The 26,710-nt window shown below is 42.1% G+C and overlaps 1 protein-coding gene across 1 annotated transcript in view; it reads left to right on the top strand.

Moving 5' to 3' along the window:
- Positions 1-2,047: 2,047 nt before the first annotated feature.
- Positions 2,048-26,710, top strand: part of LOC138590196 (tyrosine-protein kinase CSK) — a 56,692-nt gene continuing 32,029 nt past the window's right edge. Inside the window, exon 1 of the mRNA XM_069660784.1 lies at positions 2,048-2,212. The gene's annotated coding sequence lies outside the window, so the exon portion shown is untranslated. The remainder of the gene's footprint in view (positions 2,213-26,710) is intronic.

Raw genomic sequence — 26,710 nt, 5'->3', positions numbered from 1 at the left:
CCCGCTCTCTATGCAAATGAGCAAAGAGCCTTATTCAGCATCATTAGCCTTTAAAAAACATCAAATTATAAATAAAAGACTGTGATGCAGACTCGTAGCAGAGAGGGAAAGCTGCATGTGGACGAGCGAGAGAGAAGGAGCTGAAAGATTGTCGTCATTAACACACAGATCCACGTTATGCAACATCTGTCCTCCCCGCGCTGTATTACTATAAACTATGATGAACTATTCGCGGGTCACATCTCCTGCCCATCTCATTCACACAGCATATGTAGATCATAGCTAATGCATTATAGTGGCTGTGCACGGAAATACGGGACAGATTGTGCCCCTTATTGAGTCAGGGACAGAGCAAGACAGACAGACAGATATGTTTAAGCTGATTATCTCCACAATAAAACATCTTTCTACTCACTGTGCTGTATTATAATAAACTCTAATAAACTGCTCTTGGATCACAACTCTCACCCGCGCCGTCTCTCCCTCCTCCCTAGTCAGTTCGGGATCATCCCGTAATGAAGAATTAAAATGCTGACACGATCTGTCTGATATGCTCCACTGCATAAACTACATTTACACATACTTGGAGTGACATGAAAAATAAATAAGATTTTTAAGAGACAGCAGAGAAATATTAAATCAGTTAGGAACAGGGCAGGCGAGTGGTCTCCCCATATTCACATGATTGTTGCCTTGGATACTTGGAGAGTGGGCGGTCCTTAATGTGGCCCAGGACACTTGTATACACATTACAAGATCAATGTTGACAAATGCGTCCCAGACCACCTCCGATTATTACCTGAGTGATTGGATCTCAATGCGTCCTCCATCTGTCCTGGGTGTGTTTACACCTGTACTTAAGGCTGTTGACTTGTGATCCAATCACTGAGGACACTTGTTGATACCAGGTGTAAACGGGGCCTTTAAATGGGGTATCCTGCAATACTGTGTTACTAAACTTGTGATATGTATCTATACATTAGTAATACTGTTATTAGACTACTTGAAGCAGATGATTTCTTGTGGTGACACTTTTTTAAATCAAAGTTAATATGAATACTTATATTTCTGAGATTAAGTCATTCTACACATTCTCGTGCAGAGGTGTTGCCAACAACATCAACACTGGCTCTGTGCTATTATCCTTTAATGGTGAGCCCGCAAACTTGATAGCAGCACCTGAAACTGAAACAGCTAAATAGAATTCAGCCATCATTTATCTGACAAATTACAGTTGTGCTTTTTCCTTATGTTATATGACAATGGTGCAAAATATTAATTCATTAATTTATTATAGTTATTATTTATCATAATTAATTATAGGTGTTTACTTCCAGGTTCATGGTTTTGTGCATATTTGCTTACTGAACTTACTATAAATATTTTGAGATTTTGATACACAGGTCAGTTTACAGTTTAGATTAACTCAAAAAGGGTCCACTATTATATATAAGATATTGTGGTATACAGTAATTGGTTTAGGTTATGATATAGTGTATATTTTTAATGCATTTCAAGTTAATCAAATTACAGCCGTGGGACTGATTTCAAAATTATATTCATTATATTTTACATCTGTTTTATATTTATAACTGGAAAGTAAGGGTTTGTTTTGTAACATTAGATTAGCATACTGCTACTACACAGCTGTTTTCAATAACTGCATGGAAATCTTGTACAAAACTCACATGAATTATTCTCAGGGAGATGTCAATCAAAACCACCTGTGTGGAAGTCCAGTTTGAACATCTTTACTGAATTACATCTTGACCTGAGTACAACAAGCACATTGCGAAATATAACTGTCATACTACTACATGTCATGGTTTTACCCGATTTTAAACGTAGCAGGCAGGCAGCTCAGGGGAAATCTGCCACAGTAACAAGTCAGCCATCAGTTGACAGTCTCACCTGTTGGCCACATGGTTGTGCTCACAGACCGCTCGCCCCGTGGCTCTGCTTCTCCTCTGCGCATGCGCGTTGTGTTAACGGAGCGGAGACCATTTGCCCCAGCAGCAGCAGCAGCAGGCCTCATACACGCAAACATTACACACATATGCAGACCGAGCGCGGACAACCGTCAAAGCAAAGCCACGTTTTGGGATTGTCTAATCTAAAACCTGGATGCCCCCCGACCGCAGGAGTCCTCCTAATGGGCCTTCATCGCTAATTTGCAGCAGCATCTGGTCGACAGTACAGAAAGATCTTGTGGGTGAGTTGCCCACAGCGCAGTCTCTGTGTTGTCTCGTTGTGTTGCTGGAAGCTTCAGGATAGCGCACAGGGGGATGGTATTGTTGGGCTGTTTGTTCTGTATTTGTGCTGGGGTTACCTTAAAGTCACTACCGGTTTTAAACTGTTGTATTATAACGGACAGATTTCCCTGCATAGAGCTTATTTTAAACCTTTTTGAGAGCCTTAGCGTGGAGCTAGCTGCTAGTTAACATGCAATGTCGCTAGATCCATTATCGGACTAATTTATTCTAGGTCTCTACAGATTGTATCCATCCAATCTATTTCCCGTGTATATTCATTACACTTGCATCAACACAACTCAGCTAACTGCTGAACGATGTTTTTGTTGTTTGTTTATTTTATCTACAATTATGTTGTTGTTGAGAGCAATTTTCCCGAGTCACCCACCTTCTTCTCCCCTTTTTCCATGGTAGGGTGCCTTGGTCGCTTATTTGTGGTATTGACCTCTACTTTTGACTCTATTCTCTGTTTTCCGTCAGTATTTGTGGGCACTGTTTAGTACAGTACTGCAGATAAAAGCTCAGTGTCAATAAACCAGAAAAAACATGCAGCGCTGTGATACAAGCGGATGCGCAGTTTAGGATGTAAATTATCTTGGACCTGAGTGTAGAGGGACAGTAAGTGTATCGTTGAAATTATAATCGTGTGCATATTCAGCTTGTGCTAGTATTATGGTCTGGCCTTTTAAGTATTTGTTTTGTATTGAGGTTGAGAAACGATGAAGGAAAGCGTGAAAGGATGGTCCTGTCCGACAATGGAGCCAGTAATTTTAGCCACCTCCGCTCTGCACTACAGCACAGGGCTGGAGCTGAGGTCCAGCCCCTTACACTGAGGAAACACTGATCCGTATCTCTCCCCTCATATTGTTGGAATATAATGCGCCTCCCAGATCTACATTATCTAGCATTTTCCTTGATTTAAGCTAACACATATCACTTTGTATATTTGTCCTAACGGATCAGTGTTACAGGAGAGTTGTCCTGTTGATAATTAAAGCATTGATTTGAGGGGGAAAACAACAATAACAATGTTGTGATGATACTGTTTAAACCAAAGGGGAATTGTTTTTCTCTTGCACCCATCCTCAGGGAGGTCAAAGGTCACTTTAAGTTGCAGAACACCAGTGTCTTGCTCAAGGACACACGAGCATGGATGCTGGTTAAAGGACAGGAAATGCATTAAAATAATTGTTATTGTTCTCATTTCATGAATCAGTGCAGCGTGATGCTTTTCATCCCTGCAGCTAAGGTCTTGATTGTTAGTTCCTCACCCTGTGATTCAAGGTGTCTGTCTGACTGAAATGTACATACCTCTGCAAGCTGTGGCATGACTGACAAAAGCAATGTAGTGTCTGTATAGTGTTCCAGTGTTATTTAAGATGAAAACCGCTGTGCTTTTGTAACCATCTTTATCGCGTACGATCTTACTCCTGGGTTGTTCTCATGGAACAAATCTTATGATTAACATATTATCTCGCTTGTTATCTGACATGCTCGTGCTCAAGATCTAGATAGAGATCTTGTTGCCTAATTAATAACTGATTGCTACAGTCAGTTAGAGGCTGACCAGCTATTTGATTTTGCATTATTATCTGGATGGAGACATTGGAAATCTGATTTGAGATAATTACATTAAATGACTCATCTTGATGCCCACCTGTCTAAACTGTTGTGCTGAGTACAGTGAGTGCAAAGTGCTGATGAAGCAGCGTGGTAGCTTTGGGTTTTTAGATGAATCTGTTACTAGTATTGGCCGCAGCATGTGGGGGTGTGGGGGCTTGGCATTCATTATCCCCAGAGGAATCTGCTGAACCAGACTGCAACATGTAAGAATCCATATGCTGCGTCTGTCAGGGCTAACCTGCTGCTGCTATGTTAGGATGTCCAGCATAATACCTGGAGGGTCTGTGCTGTAGTAGTTGCAGTTTAGGCCCTTTTCTAATGCAACATTTCAAGTCATTTCTATGTGAGAACATTTTAATGTATAAGTCACAGCATGACTCAACCCTGGTATCACTAGTAGTGAGGCTGTAAAGCTCTCCATCTAAGATGACAGAAGACTTATAGATTAAATCATGAAGTTCTTCTGTTTCCTACCGTCTCCTTGTCAATACATCCCTCCCTACTTCACCGCCTGACTGATGGCCAGATGAGAGTAGGCTAATGGAGGTGCAGCTTGACAAGGACTAGAGGTGACAGGACATGTCTGTTAGCCCAGCTACATGTCAGCTCTCCTCTTTTCAGCAATGACTTATGAGGAGGGGGGAAAATCACAGTCTGGTCGATCCTTAAAGCTGTGAGGAGCTGAGCTGTGTTACTGTCTCACGTTAAGCCCTGAGCCGGGCTTATGTGCTCAGCAGGGAAGTAATGGCTCCTCTGTCTGTACACTGACCATCTCATTGCACATTTGAAGCCCGTCCAAGGCCCTGCTGACCTCAACACAATGACCGCGTTTAGTTCGTTTTTTCCCCTCCAGCCTCTGCTCTTCCATGTCCACTGTCTCTTTAATCAGCAAGTGCAATGACAGAGGAGGGATTTATTGTGGTGACTTTGGTGCAGAGCTTAGCAGTATACTGGCACTCATGAGCAACAGGACATCACAGATGGTGCAAGACATGCTCTGCACAGCAGGCTGTATTGCTCTGCATTTAATGCATTCAACAGCATTTGCTTAGTGGCTCGCTGCATTTCTTTAGCATCTTTCAGAAGCTTCAAAATAAAAGCTGCTGAGTCGTTCGAGACATGAGCCTGTATACTCATCACACAGTGGACATCATGATGTGAATTACTATACCTGATAAGATATGTGCAACATTGTTGTGCAGGTATTTTGTAGATATTGCAAGATGCAAAGTTGCATGCAGCGTCACTGTTGCATTTATGTAGGTAAAGTAAGTGAAACTGGCAGGACATCTGCACTGCACCTGCAGTACTTCCTCTTTTTAAACTTGTACACAGTAGGTGTATTATATAACAGTACTGTGTACAATTGTGAGGTACTACAGGTTTACTGGCTCTCAGCTAATGGTGCATCAAGGCATCCTCTGTTTGTGGTTACCAGACAACTGCCTGTCGGGCCAATTTCCTCCCAACATGCTGCCTGCTCATCATATTACTAATCAGGTTATTTCTAGCTGTGTGAAGCCAATATACAAACACATAATGCTCATAGGCATATGGGTGTACATTGGGACTGCAACCAAAGATGATTTGAATTAGCCTATAGAGTAATCCGCTGATAATTATCTCAATTCATCTATTAGTTTAGTTTATGAAATGTCAGAAAATGGTGAACAGTCTCCCAAAGCCCAAATTGAAGTCTATAAAAATCTTCAAATATTCTGACATCATATAACCAAACGTTGATGGGGAGCCCTACTAATCACTTAGTTTAAGTGTCTCAGCCACAGACATTGCCTTTGGGAAATTCAGCATATGTAATCTCCATAGAGATGCATTTAGAAGGATTCATAAAGAGCTCAGTGACTTTAAACCCGACTCTGTCACAGGATGCCACCAAAAGCCACTTTGTAGATCTATTAGATCTGCCCTGGCCAACTGTGAATGCTATTACAGTGAAGGGGAAGCATCTAGGATCAACAGCAGCTCCGTCAAATAGTGGTAGTCCCTGCAAACTCACCGAGTAGGGCCAGCAAGTGCTAAAGTGCGTTTAAATTCTCTATAATCTGTTGCATCACTCACTAATGAGATCCTCTAAAAGCATGGTCAGCACCTCGCAACTGGACTCTGGAGCTGTGGTAATGTGTTCTTTTTAAGGGATGAATCACGCTCCACTATCTGGTCGTCTGATAGAGGAATACTGGGTTTGCTAGATTGTGCAGAGTGCTTCCCACTTGAATGTATAGTGCTTTGGTGGACGAGGGATGATGGTCGGGGCTGATTTTGGGGAATTTTGGCAAGGCCCGAACGCTTTAGTGAGGGGTTTTCTTAATCCAAGAAACTTGACCCAGTTGGACACTTCCAACTTTTTTGGAGAAGGCCGTTCCAGCATGACTTTGCTCCTGTGCAAAAACAAGGTCTATAAGAACAGGCCACGCATGCTTTGGTGTGGAGAAACTCAATTGGCCCGCACAAAGCCCTGACCTCAACCGGACAGAACACTTTGCTGGGATTAGAACGCTGATTTGGAGCCAGGCCTTCTCGTCCAACATCAATGCCTGACCACTCTAATAGTCTTGTTGCACAAATCCTCAAAGACACCCTCCAAAATCTTGAGGGAAGGCTTCCTAAAAGAGTTTCTGACCTCAGCTTCAAAGGAAGAAACCAGCCAGTCAAGCTCATACAGGTCTGATAGTCAGATGTCCATTGTGTTTTACCAATACCAGTGTTGTTATCTGCCTCCAATATGGCCTTAAATGCATTATTGGCACGTACGCCAGTCAATGCACCAATCCAATACTATAACCAATTAACCCCTAAAAATTCAACTGGTTTCTGTTACATTTTTATTTGACAATAACAACAACAGTGTGTTGGTAGCAGAGAGTGTAAGTCAAAGCGAGCAAATTGTCAGCATCGGTGTTTTTCCACCAATATAAATTGCCCTTGTATCGGAGGGCTACTCGGTTTTGACCAATATTTTAGTCTAGGTATCTTTAGGAAAAAATGGTATTGAAACATCTCTACCTTCTTCTTGTTTTGTTCCCTTAAATTGACTCAAAACAGCATTTAGCACCACAGCAGTGCTTTCAAATTAAAGCAAGGTCAGGCTTCCACCCCCACCACCCACCCCACCTCAAAAAAATCAGTTCTTGATCAACATTGGTCTTTAATATCTTTCACACTGCTGCCCCCTGTTAAGCACCTCCAGATCTGTGATAAAGAAACCCCCCTCATACCCACCCCACCCCCAGTGATCACGCTGCCCTGTAGAATAGTGGCATTGTGGCTGCCATCTTGCGTGCAATCTCAGCGAGGCCTCTCCATCTGGGCAGCGGCTGGTCAGTCAGGCAGCTCCTTGAAGGCCGGAGGCTTCTACCACCACGCCTGCTGGCTAACTGCACAATGTAGGCAATGAGCAGAGCCGCAGGCAAGACACATGCCTCGTCTTTCACTACGCCCACGGCTTCCAGAGATTTCCCACCGGGAACTGTTCCACACAAGGATGAAGATGATCCAACATTTTAACATTTCTTCAACATGCCTTTTCAGAAAGTCATATCTATCATATCTAATTCAGTATTTTTTTAAGTCTTTGGATTGTTTATTTGTTGCTGTTGTTTATTGCTATCCATCTGTGCATCAAAGAATGATTTTTGACCCCAGATAAGTCCTTAAAAATCCTCTCCATTTCCTGTGGCCTGCAGCTTAAATGTTTTATCATCCCTGCAATGATTTTCTACCTGAGGTGATCATTAAGAAACAGCAGCTTGAAAAATTCCTCAGTGCCAATACATGAATCAACTACATCCACCAGGCCACCACCTTTGATACGGCCTCTGGGTCTCTCTCAGCCCCTCAATGGCCATACACATACCCGGAGCTAGCCCATAGTGCAACAAAAACAACACAGAAGTTTGTCATTTAAATGACATGGGTCTGTGTTTTGGGGTTTTGTGAGAGCTGATTTGAAGTAATGAGCTCAGGGAAAGATCTGAGCTGAGGGGAACAGTCGGACACTTCCTCCTCTGAGTGGATCCATGCAGACAGCCGGACACTTCTCGTTTAAAAGATGCACAGGATGTGGGTCTACTTAACTCATATTCAGCCTTTTGTTTACAGAGTCAAATGACAGCGATGCACAGGTCTTGGCCTTCATAAATAGCTGAGACATCAGCTTTAGATTCCAGTTTTTCCTTTTGTGCTCTTTTAGACGTATCTGTTGTCAGTAAGACACTGTGTTTTAACACCAGTTACATTGTCAATGTCTGTGTCTTGCTGTGTTGAGGTTGAGATGGTGTTCACCAAGCAAGGTATCAGTACAGAATCATCATGGCACACCACAGATGCTGGATTATCCTGTGTATCTGTGTTGGTCGGGGGAGGGGTCTCATGGTATATAATTGGAAAACCAACAAACAATGTAACTGAAGGATGTTGATTTTAAGGTTGTTTATTGGTTTAGCTTTGAAACCACAAGCCACCTCCTGTATAAATGTACACAAAGTAGAAAAATACAAATGCATCAACAGCAGGACACTTTTCCTGTCTGAGCTGCAGAGTCAGAATTTACCACGATGTAATATCTTCTAAGTTATAGTGATATTATTGGGCTTAATCAGGGAGGGGAAATAGTCTGGCTCAATGTTTAAAGTACCACGAGCATCTAACAGTGAGTCCTGCACAGTTTACAGAACTATAGTACGATTATAGCTTATAAGAAAAGTTGAAAATAATAAGTAACTGGGCTGATAGATATGGAATATGTAATGTTATACAGCTGCCATCATTTTCTCTTGTTAGCGATGGAGAATGATTTTAAGTTGGGTGTCTGACTTCTGCTAATGTAACCGACTGCAGGTGAAGCTGGGGCTGCTGCTTGACTGATGCTGTCAATGGATTAAAGAAAAAAGGAAAAAAAAGAGAATGTTCAACTGAATGTCGAATCGTCAGGTTTGAAATGTAGACTGCAGACCCAGATTTTTCAGACGATCCGGCGGTATATTCTCGTCGTATTTCGGATCCTGTACCGCTCTGAGCGGTTGCCTGCAGCGGTAGTATTTCACTCCAGCGTCTCTCGCTGGGCCGTTCCTTTCAGAGGGAAGGGCGCAATGCATGCTGGGTGCTTTAGGAATGTAGAATGGGCGAAACCACGAGCTGTTTGTACAACTTTCTCCACAGCTGTGGCACGAATTTCAAATATTATTGCTTCTATCGATTACAGAGAACACCAGCTTTGACTGACACTGGCTTTTTCCAGGGTCGAATTGCTCCTTTTAAGGTACTGACCAATCACGTACCAGTACCAAAATATACTGGCTCTTGATACCCATCCCTTTTGTGAAGCAAACCAATGAGTTATTTTGCTGAGTGAAATAACGCTGATAAGCAAGACTGGGCTTTCCTCAAGTCTCACATCCAACCTCACCCTGGTTTTGGGCTGACTTCCTTATCGTTTCATGCCATCTGGCTGAAGAAAGCTTGTTATTGTCTTGTGATATTTCAGCTTTAAATGGCCTTCATCTTGCCAGTGTGCACAATAGAAACCCAAAGCAGCAATTGCACTTCAGAATGTGCGTTTGAGTCAGCAGAAGACCTAAATAGAAACACTATATTATTAATCATTTGAGTGGTAAGGTGATATTTGCTGTACCTCGATGTGATTGAATTGGTTGAGTGGATTTTACACTGACCTGTACCCACATGTCACTTATATCTTGAGGTTACCTCTACTATCTGATCGCTCTGTTTCCCTGCCCGCAGTAACACCAGTGTCTTTCATATTTAGGCCAATAGAAGCAGATAAAGAGGAAGTAGTGCAGTCAGTACGGTTCTTTTATCCATTTATAGAGATATTAACTTCTGCTGCTACTATTGTGAATGTCCTAAAAAGAAACCGGATGAATCACTGATGATGATGATGACGATAATGACAATGAATCCTGTCTCAGCAGGGAGGCTCCAGTACTTCCTCTTTTATCTGCCGGTCCACGCACTCCAGAGTAGTTTGTGAAATTGAGTCATCAGATGCTCTTCAAAGATACAGCAAAGCCGTCTGCTTTAATGATGTCACAGAGAGTTCTGAATAGTAAAGTGACCTGAATTAGGTCTTCTCTAATACAGAGCTTTCTATTGAAGGAATACTTCACTTGATCTTTCCTGTGTGAAGAATTCCCCTCAGGCTATCTTTTTCGTAAAAACACATTTTTCCAGATGATTTCATCTGAGAGATTAAAACAGAAGATGTGTGTGGTGTGGGGATGTTTTTTGTTGACCATGGCCCACATCTGAGCGTGCTTCTGATGCATCAGCTGATTAGCCCTGCGGCTTACTGCGAGGTAGGTGGAGGATTGATGGATGCATATATGCTCACAGGATAATGGATTTAGAGACAGGCAGATGGATTACTCTTATCTTCTTCATACACTGAAATCATTTGAGCACAAGGACGTTGTCATGGTGGGGATGTGGCTCAAACCCTGTAATCATCGCTTGATATGTTGACAATAACGGGAAATGGGGCTGTTTCTTCTGGTTGCCATTAACACTGTGAACAAGGGTTACGGGTAAAAATTAAGATGTCTCGCTGTCCCTGGAGAAGCTGCTTCCACATTCTTACTCTTTGATTATATATTTGAATCCCTGAATGTAATCGCATGTGCTCAATCGTGGGAAGCCAGTGAGGGATCTTGTCCTTGTTTGCTGATAGTGTCTCAAGCTGGTTGGTCAGAGTCCCTGGATGGATTCGTAGCTAAAGCTCTGGTGATTATTTTTTACCTTGTTTTCAAAATGTCAGGAGAGAAGGCAGGAACTTCCTGCAGTTTGACAAACATTGGTCATAATGAAGCACATTGGTAACACAGGAACAAGAAGACAACATCGAGTTCAATTGTGAGTTCTCCAGAAATATTGTCACTGTCAACATAATATTTAGGATATATTTCATTGTGTATGAGAGCTGTGCATGCACTCATTAACTGGAATTAACCAGAAATATTAGGCTATATAGTTTAATGCCAGTGAAGATTTAATAAACAGTATGTTACAGCTTTAATCAGAAAAGGGAGTAGTGCTGTCAGAATCGGCCAAAAAAATTTGATTATTCCTAAATATTCAAACTATTAGAATATCTATTTGTCGACAAGAGGGCATTCCAATGCAACAAGCGACAAACTGACTTGCACAGATATATTTATTTAAACATAGTTTAAATATGCGATGAGATAAAATAATTTGGTTACGGTAAAACAGACGTTCACCACGCCGAGCGACCTGTGCTGTGACAGGTAGATTTATTTAAACATAAGCATGCCTTTTAAAAAAAAAATCAACATAACCTGTCTGTCATGCTGCGGGTGAGAATCTCTCTCTCCGTCCAGGGTGGGATTTAAATTCTCTGCCATCATTACCACTCACCATACAGTTGTTGTTTTAGCTCGTTTCAGCGAGACTAAAGTGAATTATTATCGCATCAGTTTAAAGTGTGATGCATCCAAAGATGCTCCGTCACCAAGAGAGAACACGTGGGACAGCTGCGAATACATGCTAGAACACGCGAGAGCTCACGAGACAGCCGCCGGAGTGCAGATTTTTTTCATGTCATCGAATATTAATTTCAATATCCAAATATCTGTTTTTTTATAACAATTTGGTTATTTATTCAAATTCTGTCAGGAGTTGTGAGAATAAAAGTAAGATGCAACTGATGATCACAACTGGAATCAGCTACTCAAAGACGACCTCTTTACCAACAGGAACCTGGAATTGATCCCTTAAATATGATCATTGTCTACGTCGATGCTGCTAAAACGTTCCTGAAACCCATAAAGCAATTCAATTCAATTGAATTTCAATAAATTGTTTTGTTTTATGCAAATGCTGCAGCTCAGTAAAGTCCCTATTTTCAGGACATTAGTGCACATTCCCTGCTTAGTGCAGGTTGAGTCTGTGTGATACAGGGTTTTACCTGGGAAATTAAGCCCATTCATTATTCTATATATCTTATCTTGTGATCACTTTAGTAACAATTGGTTATAATGTATCCTTTCTACATCTCTGCATGTGTCAGTCTCTCTGTGCTGTGCTGCGTCTTCTTTTCAAAGCACTGGAAATGGATGATTAATTTGCAGTTAGAAAATGTTATATAACAGAAAACAAAGGCAGGCAGCTGGGCTCCAAATGAGCCTCCAACATTTGATTAAAATAATGACTTTTTAGGCACCAAGCTTACCTTAATGTTATATTATTGTACTCTTTCAAAACAGACTTTTTCCAGTTAATTCATGCCTTATGTTTAATTAATTATGTGAAGAAGTATTTTCACGGGAGGTTGCTTTGCTGAAACGGTTGCACCACTTGGACAGCTGTGTTCACTGGTTGACTTCGACCATCATTTTTCAGCAAAGTTTCTTACTCTGTCATTGTTTTCTCACTCTGACAACCAGCTTTGTCTTTGTTTGCCTATTTTTAAGAGCCTGTACTCACTGAAGTCAACTTCCCTCTCATTTAGGATTACTCACTGCTCAGGTAATCTGTATAATCTCTATATTGAGCCAAATACTATTCCAGCATCCTTTGCCTTTTATGTTTCCTTTAGCCCCTCCCTCCCAGTCTCCCTTTCCTCCCTCTCGGCCTCTCTGCCTCCTTTTCAGTCAGATTTGTCCCCATGGTGTCACTGCTGCTGTCTCTGAATGCTTCTTTTATTAAAGAGAGTGGGAGCTCCAGTCACCACTAATGCCGCTGCCATATTGTATGACCTAAGCAATAGCCACAGTGTTTTGTAAATACTAGATAGACAACCGGCTAATATCCACAGGTGATCAGTAATGGCTGATACGGTCATATGAATTAGATATTGGCTACAGCCCCAAACTAACCTTTATGACAGGTAGGTAAAATGACCCTTAAAGCTGTTGAGTTAAGATGATCAAATATCTGCACACTCTGGTATAGTAGCTGGTGGTGTGCACCTTTCAATAAAAAGCTTTGTGAGCAATCACATCACAGTAGGCATCATAATAAGTTAATTTCATGGTAAACATAGTTGATGGTTCTCATATAAAAAGGAACTACACGCATATATTCGTCAGTCTGCCAAAATGGCTTTATAAACGTCGGCACATCACATATTGGCGGCATATTGTGTATCCCTGTAAATACAGGTTGTGCTCTGTGTGTAGTCATCACATCTATTTCTGCCTGTCAACATGTAGCGGGCCGGTTCCCTTCAGTTCTTCGTTCAGTCCATTGAGGAAATGGGATTACTGCAGTTGAGTGTTCATACTGTTTGTATTTATAGCACAATGCGTACATTGCTCACCAGTTGACTGTTGTTTAATCTCCTTCAGTCACTCATTCAAAATTACATTCACATTCCACATCCACACTTGGGTCTCTCACCCACTCAGGCTCCAATGTTCACTTAGCACCCATTTAGCCCCACGTTATAGCTTTGTCACCCTCTCTGTCTCACACACATACATGTCTGCTGTCCCTGCCCGTGTCCGGTCCTCTGAGCAGACCATGGTGGGGTCAGCATCACAGGGAAATAAAGCCACCCGTCTCGAGTTTCTGCAAAGCTCCATCTTGAGTCTCAAGGGAACTTAAGAATGTACCGACCATTTAGGATACGCCGACCCCTCCCTGCACGTTCTTCTTCTAGCCTCAGTGTTAACCTCATTGTGTCAAGTGAGGGGCAGAGTTTGGATAAATGTTTGGTTGCAGATTATTTTCATGGTTGTTGCCAATTATGCTTCCTGTATTTAGCCCAGTCAGGCGACCAGAAGATTGTCTATTGTTGTTGGCATAGGAAGCGCTTCATGTTGTTCCTGTGATAATGTTGCAGACAGTGATTACATATCACAATGTTTGTCTCCTGTAAAGCGATGTTCATGCACCAGTCCTGAAAACAGAAGTATATTACCATATACAGTAGCCTATATACATTGATTGGTGTGTTGTTGGTGAATCCAGCACATGGCTCAAGTCTTTTTCCTTTATTATATATTGTTATATATATTATTATATTAGGGATCCACCGATACCATTATTGGGTATCGGGTTGTATCGGAGCTTAAGTACTCATACACGTACTGGTTTAACTAACCGCAGCCGCATACCACTTTACGGCTTGACATTAGCCTCCCGTTAGTTAAGCAGGTGCACTTTTCAGAAAAAGGTTTAGTCCTCACAGACAGCACTAACATATACACTCACGGCCAAACTGAAGCTAACAGAGAGTAACATAAACATTAAAGGCAAACTAACTTACATATTCATGGACGCACGCGATAAAAAGAGTCCATCTGGGATCACTGATGTCTCCGTAGTAGGTGCAGTAAACAAGTCCGGGCATGTCTCCCTCACTGCCATGTTTCGGGTCGTGATGCGTTCAGGACCGTTCAGAAACGGGAGTGATCAGACAGTTTTCTACACATATTTTTAAAGATCGATCTCGGGATTTATTAATTGATATTGGATCGTTCAAATGAGAATTGATCTGAATCAGAAAAATCAATTGTTTAAACCCAGCCCAAAAGATTATGGTGTGATTTCTGCAGGGATCTTTACCAAACGAAGATATTTGATACTTACGTCTGTGTATGATGTGCAGGCCGGAATATCTCTGCAGCACAATATTTACATAAAAACGGTGTTTTGACACACATTTCACCTTTAACAAATATTGTGCCTCCTACAATTTGAAAACTGCCGTAGGACATATTATCATTTTGGTAAAGTTTAGATTTATTGTTCAGCTCTAGTTTCAACCATGTTTAACTCTTACCAAAATAACAGTCACAGCCTATCACAAGTTTTTCTGTTTGCATAACTGTGTGTGAATAAATACATTGTACACGTTATTGTAATTATACCTACTATATATAATATTATATAACAAGCCATCGGAAACATCACCATGTGCTCACTATGGGATTTTGCAACAGGTAAAATTTGCTATTATTAGACATTTCATGGGCTAAATAGTTGAGCAATAATGAAAAAACAGTGGCTGCGAATGTAGTAAATTAATACAGTCAATTTATTTTGGTTTGGTCACCAAATTTAAGTTATGAAAAATGCTCTTTACAATTCCTCAAAGTGCAAAAGTGTTCAGTTTCAAAGCTTAACAAACAATGTTTGCATTTGAGAAGCTTTTTTTTAAAGAAAATCTCTCAAAAATAATTTGGTTATTAAAATAGTTTGTTATACAGTTCATTTTAATTGATAAATTGACTGTTCGTTGTAGCTCTTAAATGTATCGTGATACGTATCAGTAGCATTTCAGAGGACCTGACAGGATTCCAGACAAACAGGAAAGCTGAGCTCACACCTGTGGTTCTATTGGTCGAGCATTTTAATCTGTTTGGACCAGACCAACAGAACCACACTGCAGGTGTGAGGACAGACTTATTGGACCGTTGTAGAGTCTTTGATGTTGTTTACCTTCAAGGTGAGCATACAGGGAGAGTGAATTGGAAGAAGGAACATTTAGTTTAGAATTTACAAAAAGTCACAGTGAAGAAAAGTAACAGGGCACAAAGTTATCCTGATATAAAATGCTCCTGAGGAATATTGAATATATACTGTGATATGGATTTAAGGTCATACGGCTGTATTTACACAGTCCTCTCTTAAAGGCTGAGCGTATGTCCCTGGGCTGTGAGAGTGAACAGGGTTATCGCTGCGCGCAGTGTGTATGAGGCTTTTGTGAATTTACCCAAGAAATCCCCGAGCCCTGCTCTCTGCAGGCCAGATTTGCAGTTGCTGCCTCTGCAAACATCGTCTCTGCTGCAGGAGAAATAGTGCTCAGTGATGCCTCCTGTGTGTTTCACTGTCTGCCTGGGATTTCTCACCCACACCATTACCATCACCCTGTAACCCAATGTGCTGTTCTGCAGGTGAAAACAGACTCCGAATGTGGCGCCCAAATGCAAATCGTCAGCCTACACAACACACTCTCTGTGCAACACACACACATTCAAATACTGTAACACAGCTGTGTTTTCTTCAACTCTACATCGGTTTGTTCACTGTGGACTTTTTCTTACTTTTTCTCTGTTGTTCTTTTTCCTGCTCACACTGGAGGCTGGTTGGCAGGCTGTGCTGGCAGGCTGTGTGTGTGGGGAAGCAGAACTGTTGATAAAGAGAGGTGTGGAGTGTAGGACAATATGTCCTCTAGGTGAGGGACTTCTTGCATCATATTCAACGCTCATAATCAGGGTAAGAATTGTCTGCATGCACATGATTGTGCTTGCACGTGAATCATTGTTGTATGTGTGATATGATTTAAGAGGCTGAAAATAGGGCGTACTGTAAATGCGGAGAAGTGACTGTACATGCCTCAGTGTTTCATGTGTGACTCACACACTCAGACGGAAACGGACCCAGCCCTCGGACCTTCACTTACATCCTGTATGTAGACAAAGCATCATGTACTATCACAGCAGCGTGTACTGATTTACATGTGTCAGGCAGTTCTCCTTCAGATAATTAGGCTACGTTTCTTAACCTAGACTATGAAAAGAAACTAATGACCTAGTTAGCATCGTCTCTGGGGCTGTACTATTGTAGCGGATTATTAACTGGTTAATTTGCTACATATTTTGAGTGCAGCTGTTTATTTCTTTTCATCCCTGAAAAAACTTTGTGAACCAAATACTTGCTATGACTCTGTTGGCATGTTGGACAACTGGCGTTCCAGATAGAAGGACTTTAAGTGTGCATTAAATGTCCACTTTTTTTAATCATTAAATCTCAAGTAGTGATAAAACATGACCGTATAATTAAGTGTAAATGTAAATAAACAGTATTTAATGTCCAGATTGTATCAGCAGCTCTGTACCACAGAAGGAAAAACCTGCGAGACGCATACTAATCATCATAATTTCACTTCCTTCCAGTGTGTGAATATGCAATGATGTGCGCGTGTAACATGTCTGCGCACACACACATTTTCACTTCCTGTGTGTGAGCACACGCGTGCAGCTCAGTCTAAGCAGGCTAATGTGCGTGCACCCCACAGTGGAGAGTTGCCGCATACTGAGCGCTAATGCAAGTCTGTGGTTGTGAATTAATAATTCAGAGCGCTGGCATCGCTGGGTGGAGCCTTTATTATTCATGGTTGGCATTGGAACCGACAGATGACTGCTGTTAATATTAAGGACCTGCAGACTCCGTCCTCCGCCAAGAAAGCGGGCACTACCATGCCCGTCTGTATCCCCCATCCTCTGTCATCTACACCTCTCCACTTCACTCATCTAGCTTCCTCTAACTACTCTTCTTTTTATGCTCTTGTTCTCCTGATCTCTGTCCGCTCCATCTGTGAGCATCTCTTTCTCTCTCTGAATCATCTGTATCCTTTCTACCTCTCTGCATGTCTCAGTCTCTCTGTGCTGTGCTGCCTCTTTGTCTTCTTTTCAAAGCACTGCAAATGGATGATTAATTTGCAGTTAGAAAATGTTATATAACAGAAAACAAAGGCAGGCAGCTGGGCTCCAAATGAGCCTCCAACATTTGATTAAAGTAATGACTTTTTAGGCACTAAGCTTACCTTAATGTTATATTATTGTACTCTTTCAAAACAGACTTTTTCCAGTTAATTCATGCCTTATGTTTAATTAATTATGTGAAGAAGTATTTTCACGGGAGGTTGCTTAGCTGAAACGGTTGCACCACTTGGACAGAAGTCGCTCGTTGACTTCGACCATCATTTTTCAGCAAAGTTTCTTACTCTGTCCTTGTTTTCTCACTCTGACAGCCAGCTTTGTCTTTGTTTACCTGTTTTTAAGAGCTTCCCTCTCATTTAGGATTACTCACTGCTCAGGTAATCTGTATAATCTCTATTTTGAGCCAAATACTATTCCAGCATCCTTTGCCTCTTATGTTTCCTTTAGCCCCTCCCTCCCAGTCTCCCTCTCCTCCCTCTCGGCCTCTCTGCCTCCTTTTCAGTCAGATTTTTCCCCATGGTGTCACTGCTGCTGTCTCTGAATGCTTCTTTTATTAAAGAGATTGGGAGCTCCAGTCACCACTAATGCCGCTGCCATATTGTACCAGCACCCCACTGCGGCGGCTGCTAATGACATTCTTTGTGTCTCCGTCCCCGTGCTTTGCCTCCTCGTCTCCTCCTCCTCCGCGGGTCTGAATGGAGGACTTGTCATGTGTTGCCATCAAAGGAGGAGGAGAGGCAGTGAACGCAGCGGCAAGCAGCTTCCTCCCCTTCCTCCTCACTCATTCTCCCTCACCCCCCGGGATGTTTGAAGCCCATTCTGCGTGTGTGTGTGCATGTGTGAGAGACAGCATACATTATTAGGCCATGGTTGAAGAATGTTTATGCATATGTATGGAAGAGGCAGCATATATTAGGCCAGAGGAAGAGGGCATTTTGTGTGTGCTTTTGCGGTTGTCTGCATGCCGTCAGGGAGAGAGCAGCAACATTGACAGCATAAGCACAGGCTGAGGAGTGTGTGTGCTTGTGTACTTGTGTGCTTGTGTGCACGTGCACCTGCCAGGCAGATGTCTTGTCAGAGGAGCACAGAGCCTCCCAGAATCCCACTGCCCTCTGGCTCTCTGCCAGCATCCCCTTCACCTCCCAACTCCCCCATCACCACTTCAGGAGCTTCCTACTCTTACCTGCCTTCACATATACTTTTGCACTCAGCCGGAGTATTTAACCTTCTGTTTTACTTTGTGTTTAAACACTGACACATTCATACCTCCACCTGCAGGATCGTGTCTTCATCTCACATGCAACAGTTGATGGAAAGATGCTGCTCCTAAACGTTTCAGCATGTTCCACATTAATTACTCAACTCCTTTCACTTCATGCTGAACATGAGCTGTGGTGAGTTAGTATGTTTTCTGAAACCAGGCACATAGGTCGTGCTGTGAATCCCATTACAAAAGCCTAAGGTGACATCGTCATCTGAATTTTTGAACTGAAATATCAGTATTTTGGTTTATAATTAATAATCTAAATAATTACTAAATCATTTTCTGTTGCTCTACTAATAACGTAATTGTGTTAACTGTGTTACCAATAAGCTAATAAAGCTAGTATAGACTGCTACTGTAAAACTTACACAAAGGATAAAGACTTTAAAGGATAAGACACCACATCACTGTATTTTTGGCCGCTGGAGTCAGGCCTACACATTTTTTATTTATTTCTTACTAACATATGCTACACATATTTTTAAAGATCGATCTCAGGATGAATCGATATTGGGTTATTCAAATGAGAATCGACTTGAGCCCAAATACCATATGAATAACACAACTGTAGCCCGCAAGTGTATTTATTTTATAAAGAAACTTGTCTCCACCGGAACCCTCTCTTCTTTTTCATGCGGGTGTCAGTGTCGCTGAGTGGTAAAAGTAGGAGCAGTTTTGTTAAATAGACTTATTAAAAGTTCCAAATAATAACATGTATGATTAATTGTTCATAAGTATATGAAAACACACTCTCTAGTACTCTGGTATAATTTCCAGTATTTTAAAATAGTAATAAATATCGCAGAACAAAACAATATCGCAATGTTAGACTTTTCCAATATTGTGCCGCCCTAGTTTAATCTGTCTCTCACAAGAACCCTTTTTTAGCAGATTGAATTTGAATTTAATGGTTTTTTTTACTTACTTGTGAAAACAATAAAATGGCATCCTGGATACAGGACCAAACACAGTGAAAGTAAACAGGAAAACCCTACATAGAAGTAGCACAGGCAGCCCCCCTCACAGCAGGCAGGCTCTTTAATGCAGCGCCTCCATAATGTATGCAATGGTGAAAACGGCTGCAGCCTTCCTCCGCCTGCTTGGATATGGAGAAGATATAAATAGCCGGGCCTGGATGAGTGTGTGCTGAGACTGGAACCACAGCACACAGAGCTCAAACAATAAGCTGTCACCACTACCCTTCCTCCCCTCTGCTTTCTCCAGTCCAGCAGCCTCCCCGAGCTCCAGAGGGGAGGAGGGGGGAGTTCTCTCTCCCTCTTCCTTTCTTTCTTCCACTTCCTGCCTCCCTGCTTTTGTTATCTGTCATCAGTGGTGAGCCCGAGCCCGTCACTTGTTACGTCAGAGAGGCAGGCAGGCAGGAGGGCCGCCTGTCTGCCCACCTGTCTGTCTTTCTGTGGGGGGAGACGTTTCTCTGTCACGCTGCTCTATTTTTCATTCGGTTAGATAAAAATAGGGGATGACGGCTGTGGATTAGACACGCACATGACTCCTTTGCTCTGCTGCAAAGAAAAGATGTGATTTATTTTTTCTTCCTTACTTATTTGTCTTTCCTCTTGCTCAGTTCAGCTTCCAGCGGGCCACCCGGCTGTTCTCGGTGTTCCTGGTCAAGTTTGGGAGTCTGTGGCAGTCATGTTGTAATGCTGTGTGTTAAAAAAAGCACGACAAATGTTTGCTTATTCAGTAAAGTATAGTTACAGAAATGTGCACTGAATGTTGTGTTCAAATGTCCAACCATCTGCTGAATCTTTGCAGGGGAAGTGTGGGTAATCCTGCGTTCCTACCCTCCATAAGGATTTACTGATAGATACCACTGAGCAAGGCACTTCTGTCTAATCCCTCTAGTGCAGCTGCTGGTTGATGCAAGAGCTCTGTGGCTGCGTTGGGCAGTATTTAAAAGTTAAGTTTATGTTTAAAAGGCCGCAAAACAACCTCAACCCATAAGGCCACATCAGTCTTTCTTTCTGGTGCTGCCGAGCTGAAGAGAAGAGTTTCTGTGGCACAGTGAAAGCAGCGCCGCAGCTAAAATAAGGTGAAGATGGCTGAAAATGTTTCATGTGGCAGATGGCAGAGGCAGGCACACAGTTGTAATGATTGAGTAAGCCACAGTCTCTCTTAACTTCCTTTTGCTCCCCGATCTTCTCCTTTATTATTTACCAGCCCTCCAGCTCTCTCCACTCTCTGCTCTACTTGAGATTTGAGTGTCCCCTCCATGCACCTGTGTGTACCAGAAAACTCTTAACTTTAGATTCCTCCCTGCTGTAATCTCAGCCATCTCTGTTAGGAAGTAAATCAATCTATCTGAGCTTTCCTTTTTAAAGTATGTAGTAAGACATTTCTAATCTCTGTGGTTTGACAGCTTTGATACTAGGTGTGATTTGTGGTAACTTGTTTCTGCTTTCTTAATCACTGTCTCACTTTGATTTGGATTACTGCTGCAACACATCACTGTCAGATTTGTCAGAATAAGTCTCTTTTACAGCATATTGGATGCTTGACAAATCAAGGCACTTCATTGCAAAGACCATATAAAAACACTGGTTTTCAGTATAGCCTTCGATTGTCTCATGTACGCAGAGATAAGGGAAAAGCACACCTATTGCAGCTCATCACTCAACCCAATGTTTGAATATAGAAGTAAGTGCCTGGTTGAATTGAGTTCAACCTGCTGAAAATGTTGTTGGACACAACAAAACAGTATTAAGTAAGGTATTTTGAGAGTTAATAAACAATGTACAAGGCGGAGAACAAGCTTTCTAAGGTAAAACCAGGTCTGAAAAACAAGTGAACAAAGCATGTGGGAAAGAGGACGCCACTGTTACTAATTATCCCTTAACAGTAGTGAAGAGGGTATGAAACGGGCTGAAAACGTGACGGTACTAATTTTTCTACAGTACCACAGGTACTGTATATACCTAGGAAGAGCTCGAGACTAACGCCGTCCAGCCTTCCGGTCCCCATTTTTCCCTGATAATGTTACACTGGGAGCAACGAGTCCGTGTTGAAATCGGCAGGAGGAGAGCTAGTAACGTTAGCTGTTAGCAGCTGGCAGACAGCACAGTCCTCCTTGACTAAATAACGGAGCTAACAGCTAGACAGCGGAGGTTGCTATGAGTTGCATTATGATGCGTTCAAGCTCTATTCAGTAAAAATGAGTATTAGGCGAAGGTAACTTACAATTTTATCACGATGTGTTCAAATACAATCTTGTAAAATGTAGTTTTTGGCGACAAACTTGAATAACATCCAGTTGTTTGGAGGAGATTATTTTCACAGCAACATAAAATGGATATTAGAGAGAACACTAGCTCGGAGCAGATTTTAGTACAGAATCAAAACTACTAATGCCAAGATTTTTTTTTGGTCAAAGCAATACTACTAATAAAAATACAATCAATAATAAATAAATCTGTGTTCTTTTTTTTGTTTGTTTACTATGGTATCGAATTAGGTATCAAGACTCGTGGAATTTCACTGGTATTGGTATCGATTACTAAATGTCTGGTATCGTGATATCAATAGAAGAGGGTATCTTATCGTTCATCTTATGGGCATCTGCTAAAACTGCACTTTATTCCTTACTTGTATTTAGTGAAACCATTAAATATGTATCTGACATATTGAAGCAGCAGAAGACTCCTAAACCTGAGGCAGCTAATTTTTTATCACTAGGTACTTAAACCAAATACTGAAGGTCCGCGTTCATAATTAAGTATTTAAGCTTAGATTATTAATATGAATTTGATGTGATTCGACCTGCTCCACTTTTTGACTTCAACTCCACTTTTTTTGGGTCATTGAAACTCCTGCACACTGAAATTTCAGTTGTGTTACAGATTGGAGTTTTTTCCACACCAATGATCTTTAGCCGACACTAACACGGCCTGCAGAGTTCAACAAACTGGACAACATACAAGTTACATTTTATTCGGTCATCAAGTTACTTAGGCTTCATGGTGGTGCAGTGGTCAGTGCTGTCGCCTCACAGCTAGAAGGTTCCTAGTTCAAACCCTGGTTCAGACATAGGGGGCCTTTCTGTGTGGAGTTTGCATGTTCTCCCCTGTGCATGTGTGGCTTCTCTCCATGTGCTCCGGCGTCCTCCCAAAAGTTACTTTTGGAATAAGTCTAACATTAATTAGCAACAGCTGGTATGATCTGCTACTGGCAAAGGTTTGTCATTTTTACCTGTGAAAGTGGTGTTCAGATAAAGGAGAAGCTAACATAAGATAACATACTTGTTAAAGTCAGATTTTAGTGGCTCAAATATAATTTTTTCCCCCAACTTTCATCTGAAATCGGTCACTTGTTGGTGAATCATTTTTACATCTTCACACTCTTTCTCTTGCAGCGTAATGTGCACACTGTAGAGCCCAGCTGGTGTAAAGAGAGCAGTGATGCCTCGCATTGTTGGCTGAGGGGGAGAAAACACAGCAGAGTTCATAAAGGCAGGAGCGCGATATTAAAAGCTTTTTTTGGAGCCCAGGGTATCAGGGCATCAGAATGAAAATTTCTTTTCAGCACCCCCTGTTTTTATGTTGTTTTGGAAGAACAGTGTTTGGTTGTGTTCTGGCATTGTGCAGAGACAGTGTTGTACATTGGTTTTTGCCTCCTCCCTGCACTGAACAGTGTCTGTTAGAGTCCTGTGATCACTGAAGCATGTGGAGGCCCAGTAGCGACTGCCTGCTGTGGTGGGAGACTACTCATCCAGATGAAAAGGACATGAGGACACTGAGGCTTATTAAGTGTCTGGTGGTATGACTTCCATCTCGGGGCGCATTATCTCTATGCCTTTGCACTAATTGAAGCTCACTTCCTGGTTCCCCACACACACACACACACACACACACATAGTTGCAGAGAGAGAGGTCAACACAAAGGGTGGCCTCCATGTCTGCGTGTGGCCACTTTGATGTTCTCCCCCACTTTTCTTACAGCTACAGCCCGGCTTCATTATATAGCATGTGCACTGTTGCTTTATTGTGCTGCACACAGTCCCTAAGGTTGACAAGAGTCTGTCTCAGTGTGTTGCTCTGTTACCAAATCAAGAGGTTGTTGTGTTTATTAAAAATTCCCTCAGTCGCATATGGGACGACGGGTCAGATCTGCTTCTTCTGTTCATCTGTCAGCGTGTTTGTCTCGCAGTGTGCTGTGATTTAATGAACACAGAGGCCTCACAGTGCTGTAACGAAGCTGGGCTGTCACTCTGCCTTTATGCTGTTTCACTGAACCAGGCTTACTAGTTGCAAATGTCTTCTCAGCAATGTAAATGAGAAACAGATACAGGGGTAAAATGCAAATAGTGTCCGTATCAAACATCGTGACAGACACTCACAACAAGTATTACCTCACTTTTTAGCACGTTCTCTGTATTTGCATATTTCTCAGACAGGTGTAGCGTATTTATTTACTGTCTGCCATTAACACCACCTGATTCGCCTCATGTGCTCATCATTTGCTCTTGCAGACAGGCCTGCTGTCAAGTACTTTACATATGAGGAAATGTGATGCAGCCACGAGTCATTTGTTGTTGACAGTTTCATGCTGTCCACTCTGCAGAGCCTGCAGCACTGTGAGTGTTTTTGTGAGCACTCTGTATTTGCATACCCAGTAGGTCACATTTCCATATGACAGGGAGCTCGACCATTAAACGGACTTTATAGTGAGCCATAGTAAAGGTTCGATAGCCATAGCTGCAGTATACTTATGATGCTGCCTTTTAAAATCTTTAAATCGGGGGTATTATGCTGTTTTACATTTTAAGACATATCTATATAATGTTACACTGTTGGATGTCCAGACTAAACGTGGGTGAAGTTTAAAATCTGTAGGTAAAAGTATGTTGGAGTAATCCCCAGGCTTCTCAGCTCAGTCTGCTGTGAACGCCAGGTTTCACACAGTTTTTTCTCCATGCTGCACTTTGTGATGTCACAAAGTGCTGCCTCAGCAGCTTTGGAGAGCTGGCCAATCAGAAGAACGTGGGCTTCTTAAAGGGACGTGGGCTTCGTTTCAGGCAGAGGCTGTATGAGGGCCTGCACAGAGCACCAGTGTGAGAAAACTGATTTAACTGTAAATGATGCTAAGCTACTCCACAGGTATCACGGAGTGAAATATGAAGCTTGAAATGAGCATAATACCCCCCCATTAAAATGTTTTTTATGAACAATGTTGTGGTAAAAAAATAAACCATCTGTCTGTAAATACCAGGCTGTAAATATAGTCACAGATAAATTGTTTGTAGAGGGAAGTGTAACAGGTGCTCAGGCCTGTTTGCATCCGCCCAGCTTTAGCAAAGCAGTCAGATCAAACAGGAAGTCAGTCTGTCACAGACAGATGTTTATCTGTGAGTCTGCCACTGAAGTCAGATAGTTCTCATTTTCCAATCAGCCACAAAATGAAACCACAATATGTAGGTCAGGACCTCTCTGCCTGTGGTTAGGGTGAATGCTGCCTTCATCCACGTTCACACGAGCTGAAATATCACTTACTCTCAGTGCCACTAACATCTGCAAAAACAAGATAAAAAATAGTTATTAAAGGGAGGCCTACATGTTCCAGTAATATCTACTTCAGCTTGTACACACAGTTGACAGTTGTAGCCTGAAATATATGCAACTTTGCCTTCCAGTACTTCATGCCCATCCTCTGTGGTCTCCTCTGAGTGCATGTGAGTAGGAGCAGGCTAAAGAAAACCTTTGGCAGAAACAAGTATTGATTTTATTCCTGAGGGTTGTGTTGTTCCAATGTAGAAAAACTAATGATTTTGAGTATAAAAGTTAAGAGCTGAGTTCTTGAAGAGCAACACACAGCTGCGTTATATCAGCTATAAAAGTTAAGTGTTATGTGGAGCGTTCTTGTGTGGCATCACTTGACTCGCCACTCTTGTAATTTGCTGGGAATGTTGTTTACTGGTTAATGTATATAAAGCTGTCCTTTGTTGAGTGTGATGGGAGCCATTGTTTAACGCTGGCTCAGTAAATTGAATTTCCCTCAGGACAGTTAAAAACATCCTGATTTAAACAGACGTGTGTCCGGGCCAGGCTTAAATACCCCAAGTAAATGTAGATTTTTATGACCTCTGGTTGGTGCTGCGTGAGGTGGGCTGTAATCTGTGGAAGGCTTCGGGCCTGCTTAGACCTGTCGTCTGTTTACTTAACCCGCAGTAGTTCAGAATCTGGCAGCAGCAGTCCTAGTTGAACACCGGCCCTCTCTGGTGACTTCTTTTATTTGTCCTGGGACAGCTGACAGAGCAACAATCAGCTAAACATGGTCAGCGTCCAGCACAAACAGCACTGGGAATCTTTGGTTGGACGTCAGCTGATATGAGCTGGATTAGAGTGAAAGATAAATGTCCAAAAATTTCAACTTGCTACTGAAGCACAGGCTTTTAATTTCAAAGAGACAAATCTGCTCATTTAAAAAGGAGCCGGATGACAGATTTGTGTAATTGTAAGACGGTGGTTTAAGCTTTCACGTCAAGATGAGCTCAGTTTCATGGCAGCGTGATTGTGAATGAGGGAGTCTGCTGTTAATCTATCATCATTTTCTGTACTTTCAATGGATCAAGTCTGTCTTTCATTTGTCAGTTTGAATATCTGTCATGTATTTTCTTCTTTTTTTTAACCAGAAAGTGAAATGATGTCTAAATTGTTACAATTACTTCAAGCGAGAGAAACTAATAGCTTTAGGAGGTGTTATCAAAGTCTTTTGTCAAAGAAATCTGACAGGCAGTAGGGGTGCTGAAAAAAACAGATTCATGTCAGGATTCGTCCCAAGTAAATGTTCAACACGCACGGCAAACCTGCTGCATGCATAATTTGCCGTGCACCCTTACAGGCTTCCGTAGCCCACATTTCCAGCAAAGAGTGTGTCGGTCCTGTCTGGTCAGTAGCGCTGCTAACGTTAGCTAGGTTTCAGCATCTGTAATTTACGGGGAAAGCTTTGACCAAAGCCCACAGAACAGCTCTCACCTGCGATGCGTGGACCTCTCGAGCCACCCAGTCATTCGTGACATTCACCACTCACTACATCACGGACGCCTGGCATCTCGAGTCTCGTATAGGCTACAAACGCGAGTGATGCATGAAAGCCACACAGCTGTGAACGTCAAT

Source organism: Semicossyphus pulcher, unplaced genomic scaffold (assembly GCF_022749685.1).
Source record: "Semicossyphus pulcher isolate SPU_LCO1_2020_fin unplaced genomic scaffold, fSemPul1.0.p SCAF_1, whole genome shotgun sequence".
Taxonomy (NCBI): Eukaryota; Metazoa; Chordata; class Actinopteri; order Labriformes; family Labridae; genus Semicossyphus; species Semicossyphus pulcher.
This window is presented reverse-complemented; position numbering and strand designations above follow the sequence as displayed.